Below are 5,827 nucleotides of genomic sequence, written 5' to 3'. Positions count from 1 at the left end.
TTCAACTCCTTTTCCTTTTAGAAATTTAAAAATAAAACTAAGGGTAACAATGAACAGATCTTGAGGGCTGCTGTTGACAGCAGGTAGTTTTTGTTCCTTCAGCTCTCTTAAATTGCTGTCACCAATGAGTTTCTAAAGGTGTTGCAGTAGAGATACACACTGGGTGCATCGAGTTATCAAGGACTTTCTAGGCTAAGAAGGCTTTAAAGTGTTTTTAACAGAAAACTGATGGTAGCATTTTGAGTGCTTCGAGTAAAATTTTACCTCATTAGCTAAACTTTTTGTAGATGTTAATTTAAGTGTGAAAACACTTAATTATCAAACCTTAATAAGGATGTAATTGTCTGTACCTACCTTCAGCAAAATCTTGCATAAATAAGTGCCAGACAATAATGCCAAGAAATCAATGAAAATCTTCCCTGCACTAGACACTCTAGAGACATTTTTATCTGGTAAGACAGAAACACCTGGGCTAGCATCATAACTGCAGGGGTTTTTAATACAGCCTTAGGCTTCAGATTGGTATCCCCATTTGCAGGATTATCAATTTATCCAGTTTGAAATATTTAAGTAGTTAAAAAAGAATCTGTGCTATTCCAAAATATTTGCATTTGGTACTGAAATGAGTAATATTAAGAGTTAAAAATAGACCAGTTTTATATATGTATGTATATATATATATACACACACACACACACACACAAATTACACATGCTTCAACTGTTCTTTAGTTTCCAAAAAAATTTCTTTCAGTATATTACAGGCACCAGCTGCAAACAGCTGGCACCAGTTCCTGATACGGTATCCTTGGGGTGTAGAAACAAGCTCAGTATTGTTTACCTCTGTGTAGTTCACAAGGATTTTCACCTATCATGAGATCCAGCTAGAATAATCTTTCTGAAGCTAACGCCAGGTGTTAACATTTGAAGAATTACCTAAATGGGTGCTGTAGAACTGGGTGCTTTTTTTATTTTGTAAAGCTTTTGGCTCACTGAGAAAAGTCATTGCAATTATAGCTAATCTAGACAAATTATCACACATCCAAACTTCAGCAGCAGCCTGTTAATCAGCTGGTGCCCTGGATGATGTAAATGCTTAATTAGCAAATTCTCCCTTTTCTCTTCACTCCCCTAAGTGCCAAGCCTGCCTGACAGCCCTGCCTGGCAGCTGGGGGTTATGTGTGGGCTCATCTGGAGTGCTGCCTTTTCACTGCATCCACCCACAGCAGTGACAGGAGAAACCCAGCTGCCATCTCCTGCCCTCTCTGATCCTCCAGAAAACTCCTCTCCCATGCTCTCCAGAGCAGCAGCAACAGCTCTTGCAGTGAGCCAGCACAAACAGCCCCTCTCTGCTGAGCCTCACACAGAGCCATGGCACAGGTGTGTTACAAAGGCTCCCCCAGCTGTGCAGGATGAATCCCTGTCCTGCTGCAGTGCTCTGGAACATCAGACTCTTCTCTCATGCTCCTTGCCTCAGGTCCCCCTGCCAGCAGGGCTCCTCTGCGAGGGGAGGGTTAGGTTGGATATTAGGAATTCTTTCCAGAGAGGGTGATCAGACACTGGAATGGGTGCCCAGGGAGGGGAACCACGGGGGGAGTGGATCAAGGGTTGGGATTGATCCCAAAGCTCCTTTCCAACCTGGGTGATTCTGTGATAGGATTCTGAGGGTTGTTACATCCTACACATAGGAGGCTTTCCTTATAAATTACCATTTCAGAGCAGGCCTGGGGGAGGTATTTGAAAAGCCTTGACACTGAAGTATGAGCCCCACACTCAGTACAAAGCCTCAGACCTGAGGTAATGGATGAGACTGGGTCCAAAAGCTGCTCCTTCCTGACACACAGAAAAAGACTTCCCAGCCCACAGGAGTTCTGAGGCAGGTGCCTTTATTGCAGTGCTGAGGACACGAGGGATCCTTCCACCACCCGTGCCCACCCAAGCTCTGAGTCACTCCAGTTTGGTTGCAGTTATCATACAGATTCATCAGCCACACTCACACATTCATTACATTCCTAAGAAATGGGTGGAGATATTACAATTAGTTCTAACAATTTATGCTCAGAGGGCTGCTGGAGGAAGGCTCCATGTCTTCCTCACAGTGAACTTTTTGGTTTAAAATGCTGAGTTCTCATGAGCCCTTATTCCCAGAGCTCAGCCCAGCACTTCCCTTGACTGCCTCCCCTTGCATGCCACAGAGTTTCTCTCCAAGGTCCCACTCCTTTCTGCTTTATTCCCCACAGCTCCTCAGAACCCCACAGGGAGCAGGGTGACAGGCAAACCTTGGGATGCAAAAATCCATTCTACAAAGAGCAGATACTGCATCCCAGACTTGTTTGGCACAAAACCAGCTGCCAGCTTGTTGTCCTAACTGCTCTCAAGCTGACTTTGATTTGCAGCAGCAACTCTGTTCTCAGTCTGCTTCCTTTCACATACTTAATGCAAGACGTGGGAGATGCAGTCCTTACACCAAATTCCATTTGATGCTTTGATGTCTGTGAGTCCATCTGTCTTCCCCCTCATTCCTTTTGAACCCTCCAACCACTTTCAAGACAACTGAACTGAAATAAGCACTGAAGTTGAGTTCCCACCAGCTCCACAGTGGTTTCCTATTAGCAGTCTCTGTGAAAAGAGGGTGCAAGGTAAGTTCAGACTTTTTCTGACATTACAGAATTCACAGGGGAATGGTGGAGAAATGCAAATGCCCTAATGATGAGAAAAGCTTCAGTTGTGGCTTATACATTACCAGATAATGCAAACAGAAGCAAACAGAAAACAGGGATGCAGGTGTCACTATTTGTAGTGCTCTGTGACCAGGCACTTCCATATTCCCCAGGCTGAGACACCCTGAGCTCCTCAGGGCTGAGGTTACAGCTGGTAACCAGGCACTGCCTACCAAGCCAGAACTTCCCTCTCATTTCTCACCTCCTACACTTGGCACAACCAAAGCTCTAGTGGGTCAGGAGGAAACCCCAGCAGGCAGTGAGTACACAGCACCTGCTTCCAGCACCCACCACTGCAGGGCAGGATTTGGGCTTCCTACAGCACTGCTTTTCCAGGGAATTGTGCTTGACAGATGTATCATAACAACCGGTTTATACATCTGGATTATTTTCTTCCATGCTGATACTGACTGTACTTGCCCACAGTGTTTGTTTTCAATGTTTCCTACGCTGTGATCCCCTCTTAGATGAGGAAAAAGATTTAGACTGCCCAATTCTTACCTTGTCCTAACGAAGCAGAGTAGGGTAAACAGTGATATATTTTGCAAAACCAAAGATTCTTCCTAAGATAATATACTTCAAGACCCACAGTTTCAATGTCTCTTGATCTTCTTTTAAATAATCAGTGCTACTGAAAACGGGCTGCTAAGCCACAGCTATGTGCTTAATTTAATTTCCAAATTAAAATCTGTCAAGTCAACAACTGCATGGGGCCTGGTTGGCCACACTCTGGAATTGTTCCCTAAGCCAAAACCAAGGTCACTTCCCCAGCAGGGGCATGGGGAGCAACATCCAAGTGCAGGCCCCAAAGAACGCAGTCCCCCAGGAAGGATTTCCTGCTGTGAAAATAAATCTCATCTACAGAATGCTTCACTTTCGAAAAATGCTTCTGTCCACTTCCTCATTTATCTGATACCTGGAACTGCACCCTGCTCCTCTGGCAAACCCAGCCCTCCAGCACCTCCCGCTGCCCGGAGAGCTGCTAAAAATGTGCACGTCAGTTACAGACTCCTGAAAGAGAACACTCAATAAATGCTATTTCTGATAAATTCTGTCTCTGTGCTAATGATCACTGCCTCGCCAAGGCGCAGGACACGGGTCAGATGGGACCGCGGGGCTCCTGTTCCTTGCTCGGGCACCTTTCGGGGGGGTCCATACCCCATCTTCTGACCCACACTGGAACTGCAACAGCCACAAACGCGATTCTCGTGTTTCTACCCGCCTGACACCCGACTGTAGATTCTGTATTCACCAGAAAATGAGTCAAACTACACCTGAAAATAGAGATTTAAAAGTAATTTAGCCGCCGGCTGAATTTGTGGTACAAAGTGTTACCTGCACAAGGAGGAAAACTGCACTGGGGTTCACCTGTCACCTGCTGAGGCTTTGGGGTTGTGTCTGACATGAACAAAACCTCTGCCCTGTGGGTCAGTGCTGAGCCTGGTCACTGCTCCCATCACTGTAAACGAGGCTCCATGCTCCCTCCTCACATTTATTATTAGAATAATTATTTGTGAAGGGAAGACACTACACACCTCAGTACTCCATGATTCAGACTCTGTAAACCATTAGAAAATTGTAAGCACTATAAACTGTTAGAAAAGTGTTAAACGCTCAGAAAAGTTTCATTATTTGTAAAATTTCTCAAAAGAAGAAAACAAAAACTCACAGAGACAAGGAGAGTCTGGGCAGTCACACGTTTTTAAAGGGATCTGTCCCAACCATCTTGTGAAAATTAAGAAACAAAAGCAGATCCCTGTTTGAAGTTTGTCTTTAAACAGAGCACTTCCCTCCCACCCCTCCTCCAAAATACTGTGGTGCCTTAGAGTCCCTGCGCTACAAGGAATATAACCAGAAAAGGGATTTGGTAAGTAACAACATACTAACTGGTCAGATTGCTTCTGAAGTAGATCAGGATAAAACCCAAATTCAGAGGCAGTGAAAAAAGTACACACTTTGCCAAAAATATACAATCCACAACACAGAACCAGAAGTGAGCTGTGGGTTATCTCCCCCAGCTGCAAAGGCCAGTGACCCAAAAAGAAGGATGCAGAAATAGAGACTCCTGCTCAGCAAGGGGCAGCACAAACTCATTGCTTCAAGAGCTCATTACAACTACAGATGAAGCAAAAGGACTTCACTGGGTGCTTCCCAATTAAACAAGATGATCACCTATCAGAGAATGCAATCAGCAACGTTGTGTTACTCATCCAACCATCTACTAAAACAGACTACAAAATACAATGGAAACAAAGGCTGATGATGCCCAGGAAAAAAGGACTCTGCACTGCTGACCTGAGAGCTCTGGAGTGCTGTCAAGCTGCGCCTTGTGCCTCCTCTCCCCCTCAGGAGCACTTCCCAGAGGCACTGGAGCTGCTGAGCCCTTCTGCCTGCAGCTGTGTGTGATTTACCTGCTGACACACCAGCTCCTGGGATGGGTGGGCACAGTCTGTAAAGATGCACACACTGTCACCACTCCCAAATCTTCTCACCAATGGCCCTTCCAGAACCTGCTGAGAAACGAGACAGAATTGGCCAGGAGGGCACTGACACCGGACCAGAGGGGATCCCAAACCTTAAATGTACCGGTGCTCATGGAAATCACGGATGGAAACCCAGCCCGCTGCTGGGCACAACACTGCACACTGAGGAATGAGCTACAGAGGGCTGGGGGACAGACACACAGACACAGACAGACATAGACACACACGCACGCACCCCCCAGCCCGGCAACGCGAGACCCCCGGGGCCAGGCCAGGCCGCACTGGCCCTTCCTGAGTAGGGGAAGCCAGGCCCTGTACCGGCAGCGCCACGAAGAGCCCCCGCCCCGGGCAGGGAAGGCGGAGGGGGGAAGGAAGGCAGGCGGAGGGGGGAAGGAAGGCAGGCGGAGGGGGGAAGGAAGGCAGGCGGAGGGGGGAAGGAAGGCAGGCGGAGGGGGGAAGGAAGGCAGGCGGAGGGGGGAAGGAAGGCAGGCGGAGCGGCAGCCCTGGGACACGGACAGGAAGGCTCCGGCCGTACCCACCCCACACAACCACCGGGGGCGCCATTGCTCGACCGCCGCCCCGGGCGCCTCAAATAAACGGCGGAGGGGGCGGAGCCGCTTTCCCT

At 47.6% G+C, this 5,827-nt stretch overlaps 1 long non-coding RNA gene across 1 annotated transcript; it reads right to left on the bottom strand.

Moving 5' to 3' along the window:
- Window positions 1–1,868: 1,868 nt before the first annotated feature.
- LOC139801332 (uncharacterized) lies at window positions 1,869–5,599 on the bottom strand. The gene is made up of 2 exons (XR_011728152.1): window positions 5,131–5,599; window positions 1,869–2,618 (listed from the first exon to the last, which is right to left on the bottom strand). It is a non-coding gene; the product is annotated as an uncharacterized lncRNA (long non-coding RNA).
- Window positions 5,600–5,827: the final 228 nt, after the last annotated feature.

Source organism: Heliangelus exortis, chromosome 12, assembly GCF_036169615.1.
Source record: "Heliangelus exortis chromosome 12, bHelExo1.hap1, whole genome shotgun sequence".
Classification (NCBI taxonomy): Eukaryota; Metazoa; Chordata; class Aves; order Apodiformes; family Trochilidae; genus Heliangelus; species Heliangelus exortis.
The sequence above is the reverse complement of the archived record's forward strand: the minus strand, read 5'-3'. Positions and strand labels throughout refer to the sequence as shown.